Below are 12489 nucleotides of genomic sequence, written 5' to 3' on the forward strand. Positions count from 1 at the left end.
CACACACACACACACACACATGTATATAGTGTGTATAATTGTCTATATAGAGAGAGAGAATGAGAAAATATATGCTGCATTGTCCTGTGATATACTTCATTTACGAGAGGTTTCTTCTCTTCTTTTTTTCACGACAGGTTTCTTTGTGTGAAATCCTTGCTGCTCTCTTTGGGGAGAGTGCATCATGTGATTTGTCTGATGCCACCAGTTTTTCTTTCTTTTATACTGTCTACAGAACTTTGTCAGTGATAAATCTTGTTGTCGTGGGTTCTTTTACATGTGCTAACTGCATGCTGCCTATTGGATATCGGTTTATCATCGAGACTCTCTCGAACGGCTAGCATCCAGATCATTATACAAGGGGGAAGGGGGGTAAACAGTATTGGTCGTGGCTTCCCAGTCAGGTGTTTTACCATCAGGCCATCGGTCCACCAGTGTGTGTCGTTGTACACTCATTTAAAGTTTAACAGAACAAGGAAATAAGTATGCACGTGCGTCAGTGGGCGCGCGAGCGCACTCACACACACACACACATACATACACACACACACACACACACACACACACACACACGTCTTATACCACATATGTGAAAATACATTAATCCTGTTTTACACACCAGCGAACACCTACAGGACCCATAAACCCCGTCTCCTGTAACCTACAACCACTAAAACAGCTTCCCACAATACATGTTGTCCACATATTTACTTTGAAGACTGGTCTGGTCTACTTGCAAATGGTGAGCGTGTGTGAACGTTATACATGTGTTTACTTTTCCATCCCTGCTGGAATTTGACAGGGAAAACAAATGGCCTTCTATTAGAATGCATTGATATAACCTCTAGTTGCTGTTTTACATACCTGTAGTGGTGAGTTTAACTACCTATTGGCATTTCGCGCCTAAGGTAAAGTTGTTCGTGGCTGTGGTCTTTTCCGTGAATGGTGGTGTTGTCGAGGCTTTGGTCCTGTATGTTTTCGTTTTTTCTTGTTGATATGGATACTTATATAGCGCCTATCCTCGGTCGGAGACCAAGCTCTGAGCGCTTTACGATCACGGGGTCATTTACACCACAGGCTGCCTACCTGGGTTGAGCCGACTGACGGCTACCATTGGGCGCTCATCATTCGTTTCCTGTGTCATTCAATCAGATTTCAGGCACGCACACATACACACTCAGACAAACATTTAACATTTTACGTGTATGATCGTTTTTATTTATTTACTCCGCCATGTAGGTAGCCATACTCCGTTTTCGGGGGTGTGCATGCTGGGTATGTTCTTGTTTCCATAACACACCGAACGCCGACATGGATTACAGGATCTTTAACGTGCGTATTTGATCTTCTGTGTGCGTATACACACGAAGGAGGTTTAGGCACTGGCGGGTCTGCATATATGTTGACCTGGGAGATCGGAAAAATCTCCACCCTTTACCCACCAGGCGCCGTTACCGAGATTCGAACCCGGGACCCTCAGATTGAAAGTCCAACGCTTTAACCACTCGGCTGTTGCTTTTTATACAATCAGCAAGGAAGAATCACCACTCTTGTCTATTCTGGGCCAGACTCTGAATGGCACGCCAGGCGTGCTTCAGGGTATTGAGCTCTCGTTCGTTTGTTCTGTGCCAGATGTTCTTCTTTTTAAGGGTTTCTGTTGTTGTCTACTGTGATTATTGACCGTATGGATGGTTTGCACCAGGTTGATATCTTAATATGGTTTATATATATACATATTGAATGACTGTGATTTTCTTGTATTGTTTTCTTTCTGTTTTGCACCACATATGAATTTCTCTTGTTGAGATAATAAAGTATTCTGTATTCTGTATTCCTCTCTCGCACTTACCGTCCTTCTGGTGTCCAGTAAAGGGCTCTCCGGGTGAGGATGTATTGCTTTGGTTGCTGTGTTTAAAATGATGAAAGTCCTACTACTTTTTTGTAACTTTTTTTTCTTTCCTGTTCACGGGAACTATTACATCCCAGTACTGTAATGATTGAACGTGTCTGCTTTCTGAATCACTGATTTATATTTTTCTCCGTTCACTAGATCAGACTGGAGTCAGCTGGGTCTCCTATTCACATTATTACATAATAATTGATGTGTGCATGGTGATAAGTGAAGGGTGTGTCAGTTGTTTGTTTTTTTCTCTTTGATTTTTGCTGACGGGCATTTTATTTTATTTTAAGTGAGCCTGAAGAAAATTTTCTGTTTTTGGTGGAAGCAGATAATAAAGTATTTTGAATTGAATTGAATTGAAACAAAAGGGCATCATGGATGGATTTTAAGCTCAAAGATGTGTTGCCCTTGACCTGTAATAGAGAATATGTAGAGACTGTAACATTTTTGAAATTTGCGATAAATTCCTGTTTTTGTATGATTTTCCGATAACAGAGGGTACATGGGTGAATTTTAAGCTCAAAGACGAGTAGACCTTTGCCTGTACGTGAGAACATGGAGAGACTATAATACTAATGAAATTGACGATGAATACCTATTTTTGTATGATTTTCCAAAACATACAGACTCACGTGATCAGTTTATCCCAGTACGATGAATTAGATACGTTCTATGTTTAGATTTTGCAGTCTGTTCCAAACTGCTTCTTTTTTTGTCAGAATGCATTTTCTTTGGTAAAATGGATCAAACTGATCTGCCCGAACATCGAGATGCAACAACAATAACAAAAAACAGCGCTCTCTGAAATATTTTGAATAATTTACCTCGAATATTATTAATCAGTTGATCGCGTGGATCCCGTAAAAGTTGCGTAGCGTACAGGTCTAGACGGAGCGTTATGATGCAACAGTTGCACTAATTTATCGTATCGCAAGTCATTTAGACAGAGCTAGATCGTCTATGGATCTATCCGCCGCTTGTGTACCATTCAACACCGTATTTTAATCAAAAAACTTACAGACCTGATTGTAACACCTGACCTTCTTTTATGAATAAGACACTGAGATTCTATGCGATCGGTTACAACGTGTCAGTTTGAATACCGGTTTTTCTGACCAACCCATGATGTCTGAAAAGATTACAGTGAACATTGGAGTCCCTCAAGATAGTGTGTTATCCCCGTTGCTTTTCTCCCTCAGTACGAATGACGTGAGATGTTCTAAACTTTTCCTCCCTCTTGTAAAATGAGCAAATGATATGGCTTTAGTAGGCCTTTTGAAATGCGGCAGTTTCTTTTTCTTTTTTTTCAAACCAGTGTCATAAACTCTTTAAAGGCGGGTGTTTCTCATGTTTCCAAGTATGTATGCGTGTGTAAACAGAAAAGGTGGGAGGGGAGTATAGGGAGACGGCGGGATAAATCGCACGCGCGCGCACGTGTGTGTGTGTGTGTCGGTGTGTGTGTGCGCGCGCGCACGCATACCGATGGATGTGTGTGTGTGTGTGTGTGTGTACACGCATACCACACACAACCACGCACGCACACACAAACGCTTACAGACACATCTTTCTGCTGACGTGTTCTCAGTTTACTTTTAAATTGTCTTTGTTGCTGTACAGTACAGAGCAACTTCATGTTGGTCTTTCTGAAAATCGTAACCGAGAAAGAAGGGAAAAAAGAAAGGAAACCCTCAGAAATACTATATGTCTAAAATGCAACACTGGAAGCAGATTTGAAATAATCAGTTCCAATAAACTCACATACAAAAACAAAGATGGTATATTAAATTCCGTGAATTGCAAATAGGCCTATTATAATTTCTATTCCAGATTTCTGAGCATTTGACTGAGTTAGCCCATTCTTATATGCCCCCGAAAGTTTGCAGACAAACTAGGTTATGTTTTTAAGAAAATTAAAGCTTCCAAGGGGAAAACAAAGGAGGGGATAAACTGATGTTTCAAACAGTTCCGTTTTGCCAACACAGTGGCAGTGGGCTCGGCACATGGCTTTTTAAATGTCGTTGACATGTGGTTGGACGAACGGAAATGGTAGTTCACTCCCTTCTCCAGGTGTTCCTTCACTTACTTCTTCCTTCCATCCCCCAAAGGTGACAGAGTTTTAATATATACTGAACGCATTCCAAGCTAATACATTTATCCATATATTTGCTTTATACCTTTATTCATCAAAACATTTGCACATTTCTTCTATCATTGCTGCTGTGTGGATATGTCAAATGATCGGTATAAGGACAAGCCCAGAGCTTCTTTTTTTTTTTTTTTTTTTTTTTTGGAGGACGTATATGGGTTTGTTCCAAAGTACCTTTTATTTACCCGTGTGCTAGCTGAATGGGTAGCATAGTAAACAGCATTTATTTAAAGTTGTTTACCTTGTGTATGGAGAGAGTTGCCACTCTTTATTGTTTATTTATTCATTAAAAATATATGTTTATTCATTTGTTTGCGGTTTGCTTAAAAGGACCCCCCCCCCCCCTACACACAGGGTAATTCGGGGCAAGAAGCCCAATCGGGGTAAAACGACCACCCCCAAAATATCTGAGATCATCATGTGTACACAGCGAACCAATGACACTTTTACCGTCAGTTTCCGCCGACACAGGGAAAACACACCTCAACACGGAGACCACTCAGAAGTCAGCTATGTTTTCCACATGCATTTGATTGTTTTGACATTGATTTCTGTGAAGCTCATCCTGATGAAATTTCCATGCGAGTGTCTGTTCTTCATTCAAAGCAAAATTCGATAATATTTTCTGTGAAAGAAATGTGTCAGCTGTTGAATCGTACCGTTGAAACCGATTTGTCTCCTTTGCTTTTTCATGGAAATTCTATCATGTTTTCAAACTGGGGCAAAATGCCTACAAGGTGTTGGAGCAAGACGCCTACCGGTGGGCCTTTTGCCCCTTCACTGGGCGTTTTGCCCCTTCTGATTTGGAAAAGACAGTGAAATCTTTCTTTGTGATTCATTCTGACTTCTTCAAGTGTGTTGCTTGATAGATTTGAAGCAGCATTGTTGTACCTGTGCATTCATGGATACAAAGTACAGAAAAGAAATATTCAGTTTTTACGGGCCATGAAACCCATGTGAACAAAGGGGTATACGGTAGAAACAATAGGTTATTCAATGTTATTTGATATTCAACCACATACTATACATATTTGCGATTTCATTGCTAGAGGTAACCTTGCAGTTACTCGGTTACGATCTTTGAGCATTCCGTTATATAAATTCCTAATTTAATAATCCTACCATTCCATGAGTTTGAACAGAGCAACTGGATCTTAAAATTAGAATGGAATCTGTAATAATAGAGGGAATGTATAGTTTTACGCAAGGATGTGTATCTTGGGCAGACAAAAGAGGCATCTGTCTTTCATTTCGCATCTGTCACACTGGACAAAGAGTGGGTTCACCATTGATTTCCCAACACGAGCTATGCTGTTCAAAGGTAGTTCACTGGACCGTAAAAGGCAAGGTGCATTCATGCATGCGTGCATGTATGTGAGAGAGAGAAGAGGGGGAGGATTACATGCAGATACACAGACTTCAGAACAATCAACAAATGGCTGCCTATTCCCATAACCACATGTAACATCTGGGCCTTCATTGTGTTCCTGTCAGCAGATCAAGGGCATTCTTCCACTAAAAAAAACAACAACAACTGACGTTCACAAAGCCAGTGGGTATACAAAAAAGCAGAATCAGTGGCCATGATAACATCTCCATCGTACAAAGCAAACATTCTCGAGAAACAGGCAAAGAAGACTTACTGAGGCCTTCACGAAAATTGTTTTGTTGACTTTCTCTCTGTGTGTCTTCGCGCGCTAGCGTGACACAGAAATTGAGGACATAATTTGTGTGGTTGACTTTCTCTCAAGCTGTGACTTTCCCTAAATCCCATCTCCGCCCCCCAACGCGCGCGCGCGCTCGACATCCGAATTGAAGACGTAAATTGTTTTGTTGACTTTCTCTCTGTGTGTCTTCGCGCGCTACTGAGTGTGACACTGAAATTGAGGACATAATTTTGTGTGGTTGACTTTCTCTCTGTCTTTCTCTCAGTCCCATCTCCGCCTCCCCGCCCTTTCGTTACCTCCCCTTCTCCCCCAACAATCCCCTGCCCCCTTCTTCCCCGTGTGACCTCCATGCCAAGTCGTTGGCCGGAAGGGAGGCGGGGGGAGGGAGCGGGGGGAACTGTTGACGTCGGTCCCACAATTTTCTCACGAACTCGGCATGTGGAAAGACATGTCTCTCTGACAGGAAAGAGCATTAGCTGTTTGCGAAGCTTCCACCGCCAACGCTTTTGCGTGGACAGTTGTAAACAGCATTCTGTCCCCATTCAGACTCCTCTTGAGCGATGGCTGACACGACGGGAGAATAGTCTTCACTGAAAAAAACAACAACAAAAAACAAACAAACAAAAAACAACAACAACCAAACAACAAAAAACAACGCCCCCCTGCCCCCCCCCCCCCCCCCCCTAAAAAACCCAAACAAAACACAAACAAACAAAAACCACTGTTCTGAGCTCATCCCACGCCGAACATTTCACATTTTGACCATCTCTCATTTTGTGAAGAATCCGGGATCCGCATTCCGTTCTGCCGGGACTGGATCACCCCACCGAAATGTACTGAACTGGTCCCTGCCGCCTGCAAGACTATATTATAATCGAAACATGCATACGGAATGGTAGGAAAATACATTCACTTTTCCCACCCACCCACCCATCAAAGAGAGAGAGAGAGAGAGAGAGAGAAAACCCTCTTCTTGATGGAGGTAATAAATATATGCATTGTGAGAGAGGACTTTTCGTTTCCTGGGTTTTGTCATGACTTAGCACTCCTGACATTCTTCTTAACATGTATATACAGTGCTTTGACTGATCATACCCAGGGGTGCACGGGTGGAATCAAATCAGTCGCGCTGCAACTGTCTCCGAGTTGTTTGATGATAAATGTAATGCGTGTTTCACTTTTTTTTTTCGCCGCTTTTGGCTTGTAATGTCAAATAAAGGGTATGCTACGAGGGCTTTCTGTTTGGAAGGAAAATTTCTGAGTTTATATCTCAGGGGGTCGGGGGTGGGGGGGGGGGAGAGGATGGGACACTGGCCGCGACTGTGTAATAAGCGCCAAAAAGTAAAATCTTGTCTCTGATGTTTTCATTTTACCAGAAAGTCAAAGTCAAAATGATCAATTTCCATTTCTCAGTGTACTGGAACCGTTCCGGGGTGACAATTTTGATATCAGACCTTATTCATCTTGAAAAGATCAAGTGTCAGTCAGGTCACGTAAGGGTTAATGTGTCACACCATACCACTCGGCTCTTAGCCTCCTGTGACCCCATGGTCACTCACTTGCTAAGTGCACTCTTTCATCAGTCTTGCACCATTGAGTCTGCACAGGCGAATGCATCCAGAATACGTCACGGACCTACAGGAAAAGCTGATCGATTAGTTGGCACGAAGAGGAGAGATAGTTAATTCTTGATTCATTTAACGTTTATTCGCGAATTGTGATAATAGACACGAAGAAAGAGTGGTCAGCAGATAGGCACTCAAAGGTGAAGAAGGCTGGGGGCGGGGGAACCAATTCACCGCCATGGTGAAGAGGGTGAGAACAGAGAGAGGGAGGATAGAGAGGGAGAGAGCATACCAACACAATGTGTCGATGATCTGAAGCAATATCGACGCTATTTATTCTTTTTCTTCTCCTCCTTTTTTATTTTCATGAAAGAAAGATAAAAAAACAACAACAACAAAAACACAAAACAACAACAACAACAAAAAACAAACAAAACAAAACAAAAACAAAACAAAACTAAAAACTTTTTATCGTTAGGCCATCTTGCTACACGGATACTCTTCTGTAATTGTAGGGCCGAGACCTGCTGCCATGTACCAGGCGACTCACAGGGGCACACAGTTTGCTGACCCACCGAACCTCTCACTATACATTTATTTGTGTGTAAAATTAATCCATAACCCCAGTGCGTGCTATGTGCCGAGAATGACACACAGTTGCACATAATGATAGAGGTGGTCGTGCTCAGTCACCGGACACCCTCAGTTACATAACTATGACTATTTTGTGGGAGACATTCCCACACAGACGGTAATAACCGTTCATTATAGTCAGTGTACTATTTGTTTATAAGATCTGCATGACACCGGGAGGTACTGCTTTTTAAGCTTACGGACATTCATTAAGAGCGGTCTGTAGAAATCGTCCTATAGTTCCGATGGAAGCAATAGGAAGGGAAATATCCAAGAAAAAAAAAACATGAAGGAAAGGGAAAAATGAAGATGGGTGCAATATATGGAAGCCTATTCCCCCTCCCTCCCTAAAAAAATCATATTGCATTGAGGAGGCGGTGTGTATGTGTAAGTGGGGAGTGGGGGTGGGGTTAGTACAAGGTAGTTCAGAACGAATCCCTTCCTCTACATCAGTCCACGACATCGTAATATCAATGGAGAAGTTACTGATAAGAAACCGTAGCCCAAACCTACCCACTTCCATTACCTTCGCATCATTGTTGAGGGGACGACAAAATAGGTCATTGCAGAAGCGGAGGCTTCCAAGCCTTTGCTTAATTAACTGAGTTGTAGTGGAGATCCGCGGAATGTAATGGGGGAGGGGTCAGTAAAGGCCAGATCCAGGCCCTGAGGTCATCCGAGGCTAGCGGCCAGATTGACATCCAGGTCAAAATCCAACCGACATGAAGGCACTGAGATATGATGTACAACCATAATTATATATGTCTATGGATGAAAGAGAGGGGCGTGTGTGTCTGGCCGGGGGAGGGGGGGGGGGAGAGGGAAGGAAGGTTAGAGTTGATGCCGCTGTTACACATCACGAACCAATAAAAACGTCCTATATACGTCCGTGGTTACACCTGTACAAAACGAAAATATGGAGCCGGGCTAAATCTCTCATTAAACACAGCGCCGCGGCGGCGACTAAAAATCAAAGGGAAAAGATGAATTAATTAACCCATTGCTATTAGTCAAGTGAACGTCCTTGAATCCGCGTACTTCATTGTATGTCATCTACCGGGCTTTGTCACCGGCGGAAAGTATCAGTGGTGACCATCTCCTCAGATCTCTCTCTCATTTATCACACTTGTCACATCATCCGTCTTTCAAGTGTCCAGCCGTCAGCAAATGTGTCCATCCACAGGCTGGTGCTCGTAAATCCGTGTGTGCGTGCGCGCGCGCGTGTGTGTGCGTGTGTGTGGACGGCGTGTGTTCGCAGTATCATCCAGTCTGACTGATTTCTGAAGCATCAAGTGATATGTTTGTAGATTATATGCTGACAATGCTTATTAAAGCAACTAGCTAATTCTTATGTCAGTTATATTCAGTAAGCTTCTTCCTCTATATCCATGACACCTCTAAGCCATAATTACAAGCTATATCTATGCATGCAATAACTCATACTGATATATATCCTACCATAAATCATGATCCCAGTCGTCCCGTTCTTTTGATTGATTGTGTCCTTGTACTGTTTGCGTTGGCAATGTTTTCACGTCTCATGTACACCGCCATGAGAGCTCATTGCAGTGTTCACGTGTAATGTTTTCCGTGGGCCATGAGAGCTCAGTGTTAGTGTCAGCGGCCGCGCCTTAATAGAGGTGGGTATGAAGCTTGAGAGTACACGGCACGTGCTTACTCTCAAGCTTCATACCCCCAGCTTTTATGGCGCGGCCGCTGACACTAACACTGACATCTTGCACACGGCACGTGCTTACTCTCAAGCTTCATACCCCCCGCTTTTATGGCGCGGCCGCTGACACTAACACTGACATCTTGCGAAAACATCCTGCGATAACCACCGTGGAATCTCTCTCCTCTGCATCGCCGGCAAGATCTTCGCCCACATCATACTGAACAGACTGGTTGACCATGTCTCCAATAGTCATCCCTGAAGCACAGTGTGGCTTCCGCTCAGGCGGCAGGGGAACATGTGACATGGTGTTTGCCGTACACCAGATGCAAGAGAAGTGCCGTGAGCAGAACAAGGAGCTCCACATGGTCTTTGTAGACCTGACTAAGGCCTTCGACACGTTGAACCGCCGTGGTCTGTGGAAGATCCTCCTAAAGTTCGGCTGCCCAGAGAGCCTAATCCAGCTGATTGCGTCTTTCCACGATGGCATGCAGGCGAGAGTACAGGAAAATACTGACATGTCGGATCCGTTCCCTGTGGTAAATGGAGTGAAGCAGGGCTGCGTCCTGTAACCCACACTGTTCTCCATTCTCTTCTCTGCCATGCTGACTGACGCCTTCCAAGACTGTGACCGGGGCATCTACATTCAGTTTCGCACAGATGACAAACTTTTCAACTTGCGGCGACTCCACGCCAAGTCCAGGGTGTTTGAGGCTTTGTTGAGAAAATTCCTCTTCGCTGATGACTGCGCGCTTGCTGCACACACCCGTGAGGACATGCAGTTCATTATGGACAGGTTCTCAACCTCCTGCAGGCGTTTTGGACTCACCATCAACCTCAGCAAGACCGAGTCCATGTACCAACCACCTAGCTCACAGAACGCCAGTGCCTCCCCCCGACCTGCAATCAAGATCAATGACACAGAGATCAAGTCAGTCGACAAGTTTTGCTACCTGGGCAGCACCCTATGCAGCAACGGAGCCCTTGATGCAGAAGTCACGCTGCGCATCGCCAAGGCCAGCACCGCCTTTGGCAGACTGAACAACAGGCTGTGGAACAAAAAAGGCATCAGGCTCAGCACCAAGATGAAAACCTACAGAGCTGTTGTGCTGACCACCTTATTGTACTGCTGTGAAACATGGACGACGTATCGCCGTCACATTCAACAACTTGAGCAGTTTCACCAGAGATGCCTACGAAAGATCCTCGGCGGCATAAAGTGGCAAGACAGGGTCTCCAACCTCCAGGTCCTAGAAAGGAGCGGCCTGCCCAGCATCGAAAGCCTGCTGATCCAGTGCCAGCTATGCTGGACAGGACACGTTGTCCGCATGACAGACAGCAGGATCCCGAAGAAGCTTTTGTATGGCCAGCTGAAGGAACTGAGGCCACCGTGAACGTGGAAGACCCTGCAAGCGCTTCAAGCACACCTTGAAGACAAACCTCAAAGCTGGCCTGTGACATAGACATCGCCGGCTTCCGGCTGGGAAACTGATGCCCTTGACCGCTCTCGCTGGAGGATGCTGTGCTCTAGTGGCATAAAGACGTTTGAAAACAAGAAAACGCTGGCCATTAAGGAGAAGCTTGAGTGAAGGAAGCAGGGCTCAACTTCTAGAGACTTTTTCTCTTGCAACATCTGTGGGAAGTGCTGCACATCCAGAATCGGCCTCTTTTCCCATATGAGGACACACACCAACAGATAAGCCTGCCTGGCTACTCATCCGTCGGACCGACGGGAGACTCCATCATTATCAAGCACGTGCTGTGTGCGCACTTGCAAACACTGACAGAAACGTAACTTGAGCATCTGGTCAAGCTTTACCAAACAGACAACGGTTGGGAAGGGCCAGGGACCAGCCGCCGTGGCGAAGTTGTCAGCTGGCTTCGCGGCAGACCGTGACCCTGGCAGTGACGGCTGGCCGGGAGGACGCAGGTTCCAGTCGAATCCCCGACCAGTGGAGTTGGGTTTTTCAGCCCGCGAGAGCCGGATCCAACCCAGAATTGAGTGTGCTACAGGCTTAAATAGGAAGACTGGACTGTGAGCACATAATCGAGTATCATGGTCGAGTCAGTATTGCCAGCTTCACGGATGCGTCTTTGGGTGTGTTGTTCTAATTTCCTGACCAGCACTGCAAGTTTCTGTTATCTCTCGGGCGTGGTTGACACCGGAGATCATTATGACAGGAAGCGGAGAGTACTGACAGCTTTGTCACGTAGTCCCAAACCTAAATGGACCTCCACAGCAGCGTCAGTAGTCGTCATCACTGATTGCCATCCTCCTCCCAAGTTCTTCATCACTGATCAATATAAAAAAAGAAGGGGGAAAAAAAGAAAAAAAGAAGCCCCACAAATCACGTGGACTTTCATGCCCTGCTCTCATGGTGACTCAGTTTCGATACCCCTCCACTTCCGCGCATGTGATGAGTCTTGTCGCCAGCTGAGCAGGGGGGTCAAGTTCAGCCACGGTCATCATGTTGCCGGCGGCGGATTCATGGGGGACTGCCGTTGGAAGGATGTGGTGGCTGTCTCTGGCACTCTGGACAGTCTGGGAAGACGCTACCTCAGTCTGGCCCTGCGACGAAGCCATTACTGATGGTGGGGCAGCAAACACACACACACACACACAAAAAAGTCAGGAAGTAGTAGTAGTAGTAGTAGGAGGAGGAGGAGGAGAGAATCAATGTTAGGCCTACCCAGATATATTGGAAAAACAGACAGAGGGAGTGGAAGAAAGGGTTCGTTTAAGGCAAAATGAAAAGCAGGGTAAAAAAGAAAGAAAAAAAGAAGAAGAAAAAAGGTTACACAGACAGACCAACGGGAAGAAAATTTTAAACAAAATATGGAGAGCGAGATAGAAACAATTAGCAAAGCTGACAAGGGAGCGCATATCGAGAACAGAAGGAGACATC

This window comes from Babylonia areolata, chromosome 21 (assembly GCF_041734735.1).
Source record: "Babylonia areolata isolate BAREFJ2019XMU chromosome 21, ASM4173473v1, whole genome shotgun sequence".
NCBI classification, from domain to species: domain Eukaryota; kingdom Metazoa; phylum Mollusca; class Gastropoda; order Neogastropoda; family Buccinidae; genus Babylonia; species Babylonia areolata.